The 17,571-nt window shown below is 32.1% G+C and overlaps 1 protein-coding gene across 9 annotated transcripts in view; it reads right to left on the bottom strand.

Annotated features, from left to right (window-relative positions):
* Positions 1–17,571, bottom strand: part of Cask (peripheral plasma membrane protein CASK) — a 263,599-nt gene that overhangs the window by 103,493 nt on the left and 142,535 nt on the right. The window lies entirely within an intron of this gene.

The following is a 17,571-nucleotide window of genomic DNA, read 5'->3' as shown; positions in this document are numbered from 1 at the left end:
CTATTTATACGAGATAAAATCAATCTACATGAATAACTGATAATTTAATTCGTAGACAATTTACATTTAAATATCATAAAATATTCACAAAACTGTTGATTTAATTATTTTAAAGGGGCATCAGCAATCTCTTTGCACTCTTTACGAATATCGTATATCTTTTCGAAATCTTCGAAACAGGATTTTTAAAGCTGTTTTTCTTGGAAATAAAGCACTTTTACGTGGAAAAATATTATTCCATATTTTCGACTGAGATTGCACCGAAGATAATCTATTTTTATAACCAGAATACTGTGGGATGTCTATACAAGCATCGAAGAAACATAAAGAAAAAGACAAGTTTTTAAATACAGAAAATGAATAAAATAGTTCATTCGTGTGACTTTATAGCGATTAATATTTATGTATGTAAAGAAATTAATTCATATTTTATATATCACAGTTGAAAAGAAATCTTTAATAAATTGAATACATAATTTTACCTTCAACTAGAATTCATAAGCAACTAACAATTAAAACACAAATTGCGTTAATCTTACCAATAATACCAACACAGACAAACATAAATAGCTGTACATTGAATAACATTATACACCGATCAAATTTGATAGAGTACTCTGGGTGTTTAAAAGCGTTTAATATGGCACGAAATATGATTTATCTATTTGACGCATCGTGACATTAATTTTCAAAACACGTCACTTACACGATTTACTATAAAGTATCGTTGAATATATAATTTCTGCTCGATATATTATTGATACAATGGCTATAATCTAACTATGCATTCGCAGGGTGCACCTACCTCGGCGTAATGTAATTCATACCGCTCGACCAAAACGAAATTATACATGTAGACACTTGAATATGATGTCTTGCAAATGATGTAACAATGATCAAATTAATCAATACGATTTCGAAATAATTTTGCCTATCCAACCACTTCTAAACTATGAAATTCCATAACTCTAAATTCAATTACGTAATTTCAATACTGTAGGAATTTATAATTATTTTTTATCGAATTTCACTTAATTAATATTAATTCAAATAGTTCAAATTTATCAATTTCTCCGCAAACTGTATAAGAATAAATTTTAATCTAAATGACGTTGAATTTAACAAATTTATATGTGAAATAATAGCAATATTTTATTTCTATTGTATAAAAATTTGGTTTGTGTTATACATGTACATAGCCTATGTAGCGTAAAGTATAACTATAGCGTATAGTATAACTAATATTATTTCACCATACAAGAACAAACGGAAGGTATCAATTTAACGCAAATATTTATGCATTTTATTAAAAATTTTTCTCGATTAATGGTCAATCAATCCAAATGAAAAGTGAACCAATACAATGTTAATCACAATTAATGACACTATATCACTATCGCGTTACATTTACCTACAAACATAAACCACTGAAAAATGCAATTGCCATTCTTCATAACGAACATCAAAATGTCGAGTGATTTGTATGTAATTTGTACGTGGCATTCCACAAGCGGAAATAATTCAAGTAATACTTTCGATAAGCGAATAAAATGAAATATGCGACAATTAAAGACAAATTGAATCGGAACACCATCAAAGGGGAATAAAAATCTCAATTAAGTAAAATGACGCAATTTACTCGTTGTACACTTGCCAAAAGTCTTTACGATCAGAGAAGTGTATCGTGCTTTCGAAGCAGTTAACGTTTCAACTATGATATACCTACTACGCGACTTCCTGCGTGCGTGATAAATCGTCGAAGAAAAACATCTCTTTCTCCGCTTCGTTTCTTTGACTATACATCAATAACGACGTCTCTCGTGGCATAGTGACAAGAGTAGAAATAAAAATCCAGAGAGCCAGTAATAGAGAAAAGTCGCGAGAATCGGAGGAAAAAACTTGGCGTTACTAGCTTTGAAGCCATCGCTGTTTCCGTGAGACAAAGCAAAGGATAGGTCCAATTCTAAAAGGATATAATGGAGGCGGCATGTGCGACTGTCATTTTCGAATCTTCTCATGGAAACGTGCCACCAAGTCCTGGCAAATGCGTTCCCTTCTCGTTTACTTTTTTTTTCTTCTCAGAGCTGACTAGATATTCTCGAAACGAAATATCTCCCGGAGCTATTTCACATATGAAAGAAACGCCATTGTGCGAAAAAAGAGGGTCGGAACTGCTGATGATACAGAGAGCGTTCAATGATCGTTCACGAAGGTGTACGCTATGCGGGCTAGTAGAAAAAGAAAGGAAAGGAACAGGCAACACGTGTATTGTGCAAGGTTCACGTAACTGAAACGTTACGGTCGTATAATAGACACGAATGTTGAGGATATCCTACCAATATCTGTTAACCAGGTGACTGTTAGTATCGATAAAGGATATTGCGGGAATTCTCCGATAGAGAGACTTGCGTTACCGATGCATCGATACGAGGATTCAATTTTATACAAGAATGAGAAGGAAATAATTCAATTCCAATGAATTAGGTAAGGAAAAGAAAGCGAAAGAAAGAGAAAGAAACTATCCTTGGCAGTTCGTATCGCGTAAGAAGTGACCTAATAATACAAAGCCCGCGCTAGTATAGTTTCTCATTATAACGCTCGAAAAGAAGAGCGGTGAAAATAGAGCAGTAAAGGAGGAGGAACTAGTTTCGAACGTAGTTGCGAAGAACTCTCAGCAAGATGTTCACGGCAATTCATTAAGGCGAGATACATATATCCTCTTTTTGCCGGAGTAAAGTAACGAGTAAAGTTGGTGGCCTCTGGTTACTCCCATTTCCGATGATGTACCGAAAAGTGGGATCCTTCTGCTCTCGTACTTTCCTAGTCGAGGCTTTCCCCACTTCCGATTTCCCTTTATCTATCCGTCCCTGAACTATCTCTGTCTTTCGTTGGTCGAGACTTCGAGATATGCGTCTGCAGACAGGATAGCGTAGTTGGCTGCCGTCCAAGCAACTCAGACCAATTGGCTCTACCAGGCGTTGCAGTATGTTTGAACGTCTCTGGAATGTTTGGTCCGCAAGCCCCGCGAGCTCCAGCATCGAATTTCTTCCCTCCTTCGCGCTACCAACCATACTATCGATACATAGCTCGTTCCTCGTGCTCTCGATTAATTGCTTTCGTATAAATCCAAACGATCGATAGGGATGTGAAACGACAGGAGGTTAAACGCGACTATTGGCCTACCACGTCGCCATTACAAACGATTACGGGTGGCAAAGGTGACAATGAGTATGAGGGAGCATGGTATAGTTATCGGTGTATAGTTCCATTTCGTCAACTAGGGTCTCGTTTTTGGTGACTCCTCCTCTCCACTCTTTCCTTCCACTTTTCTGACCCTATGTCGTATCGAATATCGATAGGGCGCCACAATCGTTGTCCATTATGAAACCTCGACATTTAAGTGCCCCAGGTATCTTAGTATTTTTGCGAGGGACGTGATTTCAAGGGAATTGGGGCACAGTATTGGTACGAGGCTAAATTTGATAACTCTTGGTTCTTTTGGAGTTACAGAGAGTTTTCTAAGATGTAATTATTTCTGAGAATTAGAAAAATATATGTATAATAACTACTTTTTACAATTTTAGATAGCTTATTTGAAGATTTGATAACGTTATAGACTACGTACTCAATAATGTTTTAATTTTTCGGGGTCGTGTGTGTAAAATTTTGTGAATGAAAAGTTGTGTAAAGTTAATTGTGCAAATCTAATTGAAAACGAATGCATCATAATTGATGGTTGTACGTGATCTTTGCGTTATATTTTAGAACTCAACGAAGCGATGAATGCGCATGATCGATGTTACATGAAGTGTATAGGCGAATTGTTGTCCAAATCTCGTTGAAATATGCTGATCCTAACAGAATTCGGACTTTTATTAACACGGTTTGCCTTTTGTTGGTGGTATACTAAATGGCGGATATTGGGTTTTTTGATTGGCGTGTATATGGCATTTTGAGCGCGAAGGTTCTCAAGTCTCGTAAGGGAAGTTATTAGCAATAAATTTTCTGATATCGTGTTCGTGTGTTCGATCAGAAAACAGTATCTTTATTGCGGAAAGTCTCCCTTCGGTTATTCTTACGACACGTGGCAACCTAACGTCCACGTTTTTAGGAAAGTGATCATAAAACGCTTTGACTGACTGTGACAAATAATAAGTATTTTATGAAACTAGCGTAATTTGTCATGTTTTAATATCATAAAACAGAACTATAAACACTTACTTTCGTATATTTATAATACAGACAATAAATATTAAATCATTCAGAATTCAGTTCTTTAAAAATTTCGTAGGATAATTGAAGACTTCTTATAGGCATCACTGCAAATGCCAAAGATCAAATTTTTTTTAGGAGAGAGAAAAGCTTCTCCGACTTAAAATTATTTTCAAAATTTGATTTGTTTTAATTATTATACGATCTGACGTGTACGATAATCGAAACGCATAAGAAAATTTTCTACTTTTTCCACTAACATAGTCAGAATTCACTGTGTTCTCATTGGTATGTAGAATATTATATGATAAAAAGACAACATTTTCTAATTTTTGCACTTATAATTTTGTCTACAAGAAACCTTCTGTCGTACAATCAAAGTAGAATCAAATCCATAGGGTTCCTTTCATAGTCATAAAGTTAAAAAATAAAATTTGAGAGTGTAAATTGATTGAAAGATATTGCAAATGAAATGTTGTATTCATTCAACGTTAATCGTTAGTGGTTTATTGGAAAATTGTAACAAATTTTACTTTATTTAGTATCTTACATCATAAGATGCAATTGATGCTGATAAAATAACAAATTTATGATAAAATAACTACACAATTCAATTTACCAGCAACTATCCTAAGCCTTATATCTCCTTACATCTAGTATAGGCAGTAGTCTAAATAATATAAATATCATAACTAATATTTTTAGAAAACAGTTAATGAAGCATGTAGATGGCATCTATCTTATGAAATTTAATAAATTTCGAGCTAGCAACAGGCCTGTTAAGCGTAACAATTACATTATTATTGAACATAGAATGTTTGGAATATTAAATCTCGCGGTTTGTGTTAGGGATGAATTTAGCGTTGTGCAAGCGGCAATGCCTGGATTGCGATTGCCGATGAAAATTCCGCAACATAAGACGATAGAAGGGAAATATCCTTGGAGTAAGTAGACCATTTATTACCCAGACAGGGTCACAATTCATTGAGAAGAAAAATGACAGGCAAAGGAATAGAAGGTCCAAAAAGAGCAATATAACGAAGGTCCTGATCTTAAGAACACTTAGACGTTTCAGCGAAGCTATGAAATACATGCTTGCGGTGCCGGGTAATTTTGCTAAGATTGCGGGTAATTTTGCAAATTAACAATCCTTTCGTTTCTAAAGTTTTTCTCGTTGGAGATCTAAATCTGTATTATAAAGTCAACAAGCTTTAAGAAAAATGTAGAATCATCTTCGAACTACTTAAAGCTAAAGAATTCGGAAATTAAAGGAATGCCTCACTGAAAGACACTGTTCGTTTTCTCGGTTCTTCATTCACTTTTTATTAAAGATCAAGAAGTGAAATAATGCATAAAAGATATGTAATATCATTGAAAAAATTAGATAAGGTGTAATAGAACCTGGATTATTCAAATTAATTATAACTCGTTATTTCGATATTGAAATAACTAACTCATATCTTTGAACTATTTTATGAACGTTAATATCAAATACAAACAAAAACTTTTGAATAGACACGTTATCTGTTCTAATTTCTATACTTATTATCCAATGTAGGAAGAACCAGCTCCATATTTTCGACTAATCGATGCTCTGATAATTAATCTTCCGTTAATCGGCGTTCTAATGATGGAGGTTCCATCGTATCGCACATATTATTTCGTCAAACTATAAACGATCGGAAAGAAAAATTTCTTAAATCAATTTTTCCGAATTTCATAAAATTGTTAGATGTCCATGGAAAAAAGAAGTATTAATCAAGAATAATCAAACAATGAAGCGTGCTATAACATTGAGAATATAGTTTAAAGGTTATACAATTTATTTGTATACTGATAAGAAACGCTTGAACGCGACATATGGCTAAATGTGTAAATGGTAGATGTTGGAAGAACGTCACAGCGCGTGTAAATGTAGAAATGCTCGAAAGATCCGCAATTGGATCTGATTATTCCGAAGTAATATCGAAGTTACTCAATCCCAAGCTGATTTTTGACAACAGGGATTACGAAAATGCGAATTTACATTTTTCTGCAGTTTAAAGATTCCAACGAAATATTATTCTGTTCGAAAATTCTGTGATAATCGAATGTACGGTATCCTCTGGTGCTATGTTGAAAATGTGTCCCAGAAGGCACATAAATTATTCCTTTGCTGACCTCGCTACTCGGTTACACACACATTTCGTTATTTATAAATTTAGGGTCACTGGCATGAATTCTATTTTGTTGTGAACTCCTCAGATCTTCAGCCACTTATATTTATACTGTACTGTTATTAATGATTGAAAGATTCTGAATCATTCTATGTCTATCGTATCCTTAAAAAAGTTTGTTCTTCGATTAGTTGAAGCAAGTTAGTTGTTCTTTTATATGGAATGAATATAATCACAATGTTTTGATAAGTATAGGCAAAATGCAGTTTTTTATACATAAAATAAAAACATCGAACATAGTGAATGAAGAGTTAAATATTCCATAGATTCGTGGTACCTTAAAAACAATTCGGTGGAAAATGTAATATAAAATCGCTTACAAATACGTAGTACAACAGACATAAAAACAGACTGCCAGATAAACCTAAATCCTAGTAAAAATATTCCGAACGATTTAATCAGAATTATCCTTCTATGCCAAATGATCTTCATTACGATAAAAATTCGAACGATTTATCATTTGCTCGAACGATATCCTTAGCCCACATTTCACATGGCCTAAATCAGATATCTAGACCAATAAGCCTTTATTCCAATAAGTTTAACATATAATCATAAAAACATAAACTTTGTTATATTATTTCTTTAACAAATATCAACAAACTAATAAGTACATCGATTAAATTCGCGAAATAATGATAAGGAAATACAATAAAAATTACAAATTGAGTGGATCTAAAATAAATAATACTAACTGAAATAAAATTCAACGAAATAGAATAAAAAGAATAATAATATCTACATATTTAGAGCTTACACATTAAGAATTAAATAAAATAGATGTAAAATAAATCGAATTAATTAGAATAAAATTAAAATGCAATAAAATAAACTAAAGTCTCAATACATACGTATATATTGTATTCCTTTTCTCTGTGAAGTATCCTATTCCCATTAATCATACACTCGATTGTGTTATTCGATTAAGCAATGTGCATTTGGATCAGCTATAATCGCGGCTTTCCTATACTCGAAATTTAAGCAGACGATTTCACGAACGCTTTATCAGGAAAAGCAGATTGGTGCGTTACGACGCGTCCCAGTTTTCCAAGAATGTTCTTCCATATCGACGACTTTTACATTGAAGATAACACATTGGAATTACGATTGTTATTCGTAGGTCACGAAAGGGTTTCCGTGTCGCGTGCGAAACAGAGGAATACCCGGAGAACATTCCTTCCAATTAACGCAACGTGATAAATCATAGGAAAACAAGTCGATCTAATGAGGCACTAGAGAATGCAACGCATCTGGCTTCCGTAAATAAAACAATACGCGAACCGGATATCGAAGTCTTGCTAAAAGACTTTCGCCAGAAGTCTCGCGAGTATTCTGGAAAGAAACTCTTTACGAACAGAACTAATTACGAACTTTAATGGATCGCGAGAAGAACCGACTCCAGCTGGTAAATAACTTTCTTTAAAGTTTTAACAATTATGAACAACGCGGTTCGCTGTACAATTTTAATGATGTTAACAGGAAATTTTGATCTGTGCGATTTGCTTCTGATCTCAGAACTTTCATACGATCAAACTGTTTTCATGCATAGAAATAAAATAATGACAAAATTAACGATTCATATATATCGTTTTATTTTCTGTATCTATTTTGTCAGATAGTTGTCTTTGTCACACCACTTTATTACAGATGAACGAATGTTAGAAAATCTTCATGGAAGATACAAATATCTCATAGTTCTTTCGATTTTTTACATAGTTACAATATATTAAATTAACGAGAGTTAGATATAACTTCATTAATCGTACTCAAATAAAAGTACTGTTTCATAAATCCTTCTTTCGAAAGCTTGCCTTCTCTCATCATTCTTTCTCCTACTTCCAAAACTTATTTAGCACCTGCTCATTTTTTCTCAATCCAGATATTAAAACTATGCAAACGTCATGAAATTTCCTACGATCTAAATAATATTTAAGATATTTATCTATGAATGTTGTAAGTAACAATTACCTGGAATATTTATTGGAAGGCAAGTTATTCTATTGGAAGGATAACTCCCTCGACAATATAAGCGAAGTGTTCGTTGCTTGTCAATCATACTACAAAACAGCGTACAAAAATAATCGAGGAACGATTCGAAAAAACGCACAGAGTGATTAACTACACAATACCGTAACAAAACGAATGATACAGAAATGGAAATACGTAAAAACTAGTTAACCTATCGCCTAACACAAATTCCATTAGTTTCATCTCCCACTACGAAACAGACACATTTTATCACAGCAATTTAATCAATCTTCATGACAATTTTTAATCAATACTATTGGGAGAAACATTTTTGTGTAAATGTTTATGAGTGACTGAGACTGAAACAAGAGACTGAGTTTCGCGTATTGAGAATGCTAGAGAAGACTGGTTGTGTGTACTACTGGAAACTGGAGTGTAAAAGAGTATAAGGTTACTCAGAGTTTTGGCTGAACGTGATCGAACTTTCCTTAGGGGTGTGTTAGTCGTTTGTCTAGATTGAGTAAAAGGAATTGTGAAGTAGAGAAAGGCAGAGACTGTTTTAGTGCAAGGTATACAGACTGTTAAAACTCAAAGGCTTAATGCTTTGTGATCTTGCAATGCTTACAGAGTAAATGATTAATAAACATTAAGTAAATGGTTAATAAAAATGATTAATAAACATAAAAGTTAAAATTAATTTTTTGCATATGAATAACTTAAATACTTTGGTTTAGTATGTAACTCAAATAATGTTCGTCTGATATACATTAATTAACAGACACAACCAAATTCCTATATTATTAAGTTCATATCACTATACATATCACAGTGATAAGGCTGTTGCAATAAGGAGGTAGCTCTATTTTCTGATCATTTAGACACACCAACATAAATGAACTAAAAATCAAGTATTTTTCTCAAACATACTACAAATTCACAGTTAACTAATATTCCTAATAACAAATTTTTCTACTATTGTATATGAAACCTACCTTATTACAATTTTCTTTCTTTTTCAATAACGATCTAAACATTGTAACTGCTTCCTTATCGTTGCAAACTCTGCAATTTCATTATTAAAAAACAACTCAGCTTGGAACGAATCTTACAAATACAGGGAAAAAGAATAAGAATTCCATTTCAGATTGACAATCTAACAACTCAATTCATCTAAACTATGGCGCCATTACAGGGCATTAAATCAGCCTTTAAAAGCAACCAATCTCAAAAAAAAATACGGCATTAACATCATCTGGGTATAACACGATCGGCTAATGGTATTAAAACAAACGTCAACAAATTTTAGTCGGAACTTTAATCTCATAGAAATAAAGAGGCGACGAAAAATGGAGATACGTCGCGTCGTGTGAAAGTAAAAACGGTTTCTCGATACGGAAAAGTGCGCGTCAGCCACGTTACATGGCCAGGAAGCATTAAGTTTTTACGATCGGTTTACGTTGCACGCCAGCGAGGTTCTTTATGCTCGTGTGGAAGGTTCGCGTCGCGTTACGGATTCTTGTTCCTGCATCCTCGCAAAGTGTGCAAATAGAAATAAGAGAAGTATTCCGTGGAACGTACTCAAAGCACGAGACGCCTCGCATCGCCTGAGGAGATATTGTGATTGCTCACGATAAGGAAAAACTCGAGGCTTTTGCCAGCCAGCCCTGAAAATAGAGTAAATGCGAAACCAGGCTATTGAGCGTCCACAGAAAATTGAACTTTATGCTAGAAACGCCGACAGTCGCTCCGTAATTTGCACGTCTCGCTCACGAAATCCTGTGATCCGATTCATCGTTACAACGGATAAATCTATTTGTTCCCTATCGCATATCCTAAACGTGCTTGACATACGGCCTGTGTCACGCGATTCGATGGACACGTATCTTCGAAATGATTCCAGATGGAGAAATATTTTACAGGGCAAGCTCAGACGGTGATGTATGTTTTACAATTCTGTATTGCTCTTTTATATTTATATTTTATATATCATCGTATACATTTATATATCATATATATAAATATATTTGTATGATATATCTATGATATACAAACTGCGAATATTTATATAAAAATTAATATTTCTATAAACACTATTAAAAAAAATGGAATCAAGATGTACATTTAAAGCAAAATTAAAAACGAAAAAGTTACTGCACACATTAACTTAGCACTTGGGGAAGGCCATGTAAATTTTTGGATGATTGGGTGCTGGTTTCTGATATTCGAAACTGTAAATCTTTCATTAGAAAGTGAACCAACAGGAAGCCCAAAAGATACGTTTTAAGAAATATTATTGAAAATGATACAATAGGAAAGGTGAAAGAAAACTAAAGAATACCGAGGAATGGATTATAAGTATGACATGTAAAAACCAAACGCGAATGTTACACAGCAAAAGAGATTCACGAAAAAGCTAAATTTCTTTTCCAATCCTTACGATATTGTATTCTATATACGAATCATTTTTTTGAAGTGATGCATTCTTTAAAAATAACTAGATTGTTATCTATAACCAAAAAGTGTGTAGACTTGTTGGAGAATAAAAATGAAGTGTTTGTTGACAGTGTCAACATGTTTCGTACTAAATATGCAACGTGTGAAAAGTTTGCGAGTCTCCAACTTTTATATTTTTAGAGATATTTATCGGTAACACTTTTAGTGAAACTCTTTGCACCTACGCTGCTGAAAGTGTTTTCAAAATTTGTTAACATGGTCATTTTTGCTCAGTTCTAAATATTTTATAACCAACAGCGCGATTTATTAGAAACAAGCACAATATTTATATTATTGCAAATAATCCAATTACTTAAATTCCAATGAAAGCTTTACTTCATAGAAACGATGATAAAATGAATGTTTATTACGGATGATGTAGGACAGATTAATTTCAAAATTCTTTACAAGCTTGCAGAAGACATAGCTCTACTTGAAATATCCAATCATTAACAGCCCTAGATAACGGTGTCATTCATTGGAACGAAGTGTTGGATGAAAAGATCACTTGAGATACCGTACCCTCTCCATAGAATACCTCGCTAATGAACTTATCAAGCTGGCATATCTCCGTCTATGAAGCTTGAGCAATACCGTTAATTGCGATGAAATTTTCGATTAATGGCAACTTAAACCGTTAAACTGGAACGAAGAGGGATCTATCGGATGTATAATCAAGCTTACTTAGAATACTCAACCAACTATATAAATTTCGACAATTACATCGAGTTCTGAACCTGTCAATGAAATTAGGTTAGATATTAGATGCTATTACTGAAAGTAGGGTAGTTCTTTTTTATAATAAATTGTTAATTAATAATATTAATTAATAGGCAAGTTGTGAGTTATAGAGATGGTTCTGACGATTTTCCACTTTTATGTCAACAGAATTTTAAAATTTTACAGCTACACAATGGATAAATCATCTGGTTTATGTTTATGGACTTGAAAAATTTAATTTTATTCATTCATTAGTGTTTCTTTATACTAATCATCAAATGACTACTTTGCAAGAATTATGAATTTTTAAATTCCGGTATATTAGGACAAGTCTCTAATGAGATATAGTTTCTTCCTTTCATAAGCAAACCGAATTGCGAAGAGTTCGAGTTCGTAAACAGAAACTTTTGAATTTGTAATTTTGAAAGTTCTCAGCACTTGAATCGAGATGTTCGAAAATGCAAAAGGCTGAGAAATTAGGTCGCCAAAATTTAAACAGCACACTGTAAAGATTCATGTAAAGTTATTTTGGAAGTTAAACTTCCTGTTACGATATTTCTGAAGAGAGTTGTTGGACGAAAAAGCAGATTCAAGAAGAAACCTGAGAATGCCAATGAGGACCTTTCGCGTATGCTGAATAGTGTACACGCCATGCATAAACACGTTGCGTGAATTCTGCAGATATATAATGTAGAAATGATCTTTACCATAAAAGTAGCCTCTAATTCCGTACCTTTCAGATTCAGCCAGGCATTCTTGTAAATTTATGATGTCTTGTTAATTATCAGCAGAAAGGGACGAACTTTTATTTTTGTCACTTCTAATTAGTATTCGAAGCTTAATATTATTTGATAAAATTAAAAGAAATGTAATCATAAATTTAAAAACTAATTAAATTCCGTGTCTTAAACGCAGCCAATTAATACAAATTTCAAGAAAGCGAATATATCAGACTTTACTTACTTTGATTGTAGTCGCATTATAAATAAAACTTACAAAATATAAAAGTTGTAACTTACAAAAATACAGAGAAATATAGAATTTTTCTATGTTTTAATTTAGGCTTTAGTATGTACAGTGTAATTGAAATAAGATGGACATTGCCATAGATTGTTTTCGAGTAAATTCACAAGTGACAACGAGAGAGATTAAAGTAGAAAGGGTTTTAATGAATCCTTGATGAAGCATCAAAAGAGGCAAGCGAGTAGGTCGTTAAAGCCTCGATGCAGGTTGCAGAGTATCTATCAACGAGGCAATTGGCCGCGCGGTAGAGGCTTTGTGCAAATGGAAAGCGGAATGACAACGATTACCCTGATGCCTTTGTCCTACTAAATTTTCCATAGTGACACTCTATAAACAACTCCTGACTCTCGTGACACAATCAAAACGCCTATAGCAGGTTATTTCACGCGAAAACATTTATTAAATGCCAATACAACATTACCTTTCCACTACATCCAAGCTTATCAACAATTCTATTAACTTTAACGAATTCCATGTCCTAATGAATATGCCATTTTCAATTTCAGTATTACAAATACTTGTTTTACTTACGAGAATAATAATTTCTTTTGATTAGTCAAAATCAATGAAACAAGGTAAGATGTATATCAAATATGTTTGACCTTTCCTGCAGGCAAATTCGCAATTAGCGCGATTTCATTTCTGATTACACGACTGACTGAACGAATTATTATTAATAATAAAAATTATTATTAATAATTATAATAATAATCATTATTAAGTTATTACTATGCGAGTTTCACAAAAGTTAAACTGAACAATTTTTGGCAATCTCTTAATTCCATTACGTAGGCAATCAATGTTCAATTCTCAAGAAACAGTTGACTTATTGTATTTGCGTAAGTTGATTTATCACAAAAAAGGCCATAAATAACAACAAATACCAAGATACATTTAGAAAAGTAATATTTGTGAGAGTGATTACTATGATATTTGAATATTTAGAATATATATATATTTGAATATATATATTTGAATATTTATTCATAGGTATGTTGTATTTATTTTATATGTTCATATATCGAATAAAAATCTCTCTAAAAAATAAGGATAAGGATTAAATATTTAAATAAATTGAATATACAGGAAGTTCATTCAATACTGCATACTGCTTTGGAGATAAAATATTATCAAGTCAATTTGAAACCCCTTAAGGTGAGGTGGTTCCTAAGTATACAGTGAACTATGAGGTACGTTAACATGTTAATTTAGTAGAACGGTCGTGGTATGTTGAGTAGATCTGTTTCGTCTGTAGAACGTAGAATGATCTGTACCATTAGATAGCACATTACACCACGTATATCTTGTATAATCTTAACTCATTAATTACACAATCACTTATAAATGTTTGAATATTTATTTTTTGATCTTTCATAAAAATATGTAAAAATAGTATTAAAATGCAGAAATTAATGATAAATTATCTGTTGCTAAAAGCAATATTACTAATAATGTTTATATTCACTCTAATCTAAGAAGATGGTTAAACATAACACGTGAGTGATGTAAATATTAAATATAGAAACATTAAGTACCTATATTAATGTAAATTATTTTTTATTAATTAAGAAAATATCATTCTTCCTATGAATTCTTCCTATCATTCTTCCTTTTCACTGGAATTTATCTAAAATTAATATATAGATATATTGATATAGATCATATTTCGTTTAATTGACAAAATATAAATTTTCCTATCAATCAGTACATTTTCATATCAATATTTCGTGCAAAAGAAGTGAAAGCAGTAGTAAATTCGTATATCTATCAAAAATTATTCTTAGTCCTTTTATTATTAATTCTACATAAGTTGTATTCTATAAAGAGAACAAAATATCTGAAAATATATATTTAAGTGTTGGTGAACATACAGTAGAATAGCCCCAAGCGTGAAGGACGACTTTAGCTTTACAGTACATACGGTTCAAGCTAAATTGTAACTTAAATATAGCAGGTCGTGCGGTTAGGTAGATTTACCAGTTTAGTTAAAGTATAAGTCAAATATGGTGAGACGGTTAGGTAGATTTACTAGTTGGTTAGGTGGTCGGTTATATACTATCTTCTAGTTCGTGTATTCTGATCTTTTAGTTACTAATATATTGGACATGTTGTATGTGATTAATTGCATCAGTTAATCTGATTAAGGCACATACATGATAAATTGTTTTAAATAATCTAATAAATTATTATAGTATTATTTTTCGTTGTATTCGCGTAAAGCATCTTAAATCATAGAGAACGCGCTGAATAATGTGATATTAATAAAACAACATATCTAATATACAACATTAATTAGATTATAAATTGAAAAAATTTAAAATTAATATATGAAATTAAATAATATGAATAGTAATGTAAATTGTAATATAATAAAATAAATAATTTATAATAAATAAGATTAATAAATAATAAGTGAGTTAATTTATATCTAGCTAATGTATAATTATTAAATATGTGATAATATTCATATTGCTGGAAAATAAAATTCCCAGAAATTGATGTAATACGTAAAGAAAGGTAACATCATTATGAATGATGATCCGAGCTAATGAGCGATCTCGTTAATCGTAGGGGATCTGTGATCATCATAAATTTGTAAAGTAGCTGCTATCAGTAGCAGTTTATAATAAATTAACCGTTTCGGACAATGAGTGATTTATGTTTAGTTCATGACTAGTATTCATTTCCTACCTCTTTCGTAGTTCATAAAATATAAACTAGTTGCCCATATGGAAAGACTGTGATTAAACTAGATAGAATTATACTTCACTGAAAATGTATATATGTATGTACAAATTTATATATAGCTTTGAATAAAAATTTAACTTGAGTGTAATGATCATATATATAAAATAATTTACGGATTGTAAAGATGAAAATTGTTAAACACATATCTTCATAATTACTTAAATTAATTTGAGGACGTGATCCGTATACTGCAATTTGATTCAGAGAATAAATTAAGGGATAGAGGATAGAGCTAGTAGGTTCATGCTTTTCGTTCTTAACAAGTTCTTTATAAAGTAACAACGCGTAAAAAGTAATATATAACATTAGCAAAAGAATATAAAACGTCAACAGATTCCTATAACTAAAAACAATCCTAATCAAAAGCAGAACACTATTAGAAATTCACTTCTTACGAATGTTTAGTAAAACCATATATATGAGGCCCCAGAACCCATACTGATCAACTCTACACTTAAGTAGAAGAAGAGATAAGTAATTATGTTACGTGTGATTTAATTTACGTTTACTTATATATCTCCCTGCATCGAATAAACTTATTGAAGTAGGTCATTTATTTGTAAAAAAAAATTCTATAGTGATCATGTATCCAGCTAATGAAATAAAGAAATTGATAAAAATCGGAGTAGATCAATTGAAAAATTATTTCGACGACATATTTACCTGATTCCACAGAGATAACTCGTAACATAAGTGAACACTCGAATTCCAGACTTACCTGAAACATAAAAAAGACGGAAGTTGGTTAGCCGCGTGACGAAATGTTCGTACGTTAAAGCATGTGCAGGAAACGGAGGGCAAGAAGATTGCAGTTAGCCTGGTGCTAATTCGATCTACTTAGAGGAAGTCGGCCGAACGTGGCCACAGGAAAGATTTAATGCGATTTCAAGGGACAGCCACGTGAATTTTCGCGGAAGTTCCTTTGCTTCTTTCGCGCGTGCACGTTCGAACCAGAAATTCCGCATTGCGGACTATCGGGGGGTGAATTCACAGACCGGCTACATACCGGGTGTTCCCCCGCGTGCTCCATCCTCTTCCACTCTTTTAAACATTCATTTTTTAAACCTTGTTGGCTCAACGGTCTTGCTTCTTTTCTTCTTCCTTTTTTTTTTTTTTTTTTTTTTTTTTTTTGTACTATTGTGCTTGTACTAATCACTTCGCGGTACTGGTACAATAACGATGATAGAACAAAGTGATTTTAACACTTTATCGATAGGACACATCTTTTTAAATGCCGAATGATTCATAGATAAGAATTATTAAGTAACCTTCCATACATTTTTAAAGAGATTATTGAATTACTAATAAGTGAATTAATAAGTAAATTGTTTGTAGAAACCAAAGGCGTTTGAAGCTTTAAGATTTATGTTGTGCATGTATATATATATTGCAATGTGATTATTTCACTTAAGATACCGACTGGTGTTCTCTAAAGATATTAATGATTCTAGATCAATTACGTTGGGATAACAATTGACGTACTCCATCGTTAAAAAGCTAAGGGCAACCTGTTTTTCTATTTTTTAAATAATCGTTTTTAATTCTTCAGAAATTGCAGAATATTTTTGACAGAGTTATAATATATCCTTAAAAATTGAAAGGCTTTATTATGGGAATATTCGAGCAATTTCGTTCATTTTGATTTGTTCATCGCATTTGTTGTTTGGCACAACATTGTACATAATTTCGTCATTATCCAACAATAATGATCTTCAACATTTATGAATACATTCATTTGCAACTCAGCAAATATAATTTGATACAACTGTGGAATGTAATATTTCTTTACAGCTTAATATTCTTCATAACGTTAAAAAACTGCTTTAAAAATACAAAAAAAAAGGAAGTATTGAAATAAAATTAATCGAGTGTGAGAAAATTTTTTTTGGTACAGTATTGCAGTAGAAGCTGTTCTTAATACAAATTTCCTTCAATATAAATCAGAAAATATTTATTATTGAATATGATAGTTGAATTGGCATAATTACACTTTTATTTATTTAACATCTCAAATAAAAGTATATAGTTCGAAGAGAATTTTTATATTCTATTATTAAAATATAAGTATATGTGTTTAAATAACATATGGTCTGAGGGAATAATTAAATAAGGAACGTTTCATGTAATTACGCTCGCTAGGATTTAAACGAGAGAAAATAATGAATCTCGTGGGTTTACGAAAAATCGATAA

Source organism: Bombus fervidus, chromosome 5 (genome assembly GCF_041682495.2).
Source record: "Bombus fervidus isolate BK054 chromosome 5, iyBomFerv1, whole genome shotgun sequence".
Lineage (NCBI taxonomy): Eukaryota > Metazoa > Arthropoda > Insecta > Hymenoptera > Apidae > Bombus > Bombus fervidus.
The sequence above is the reverse complement of the archived record's forward strand: the minus strand, read 5'-3'. Positions and strand labels throughout refer to the sequence as shown.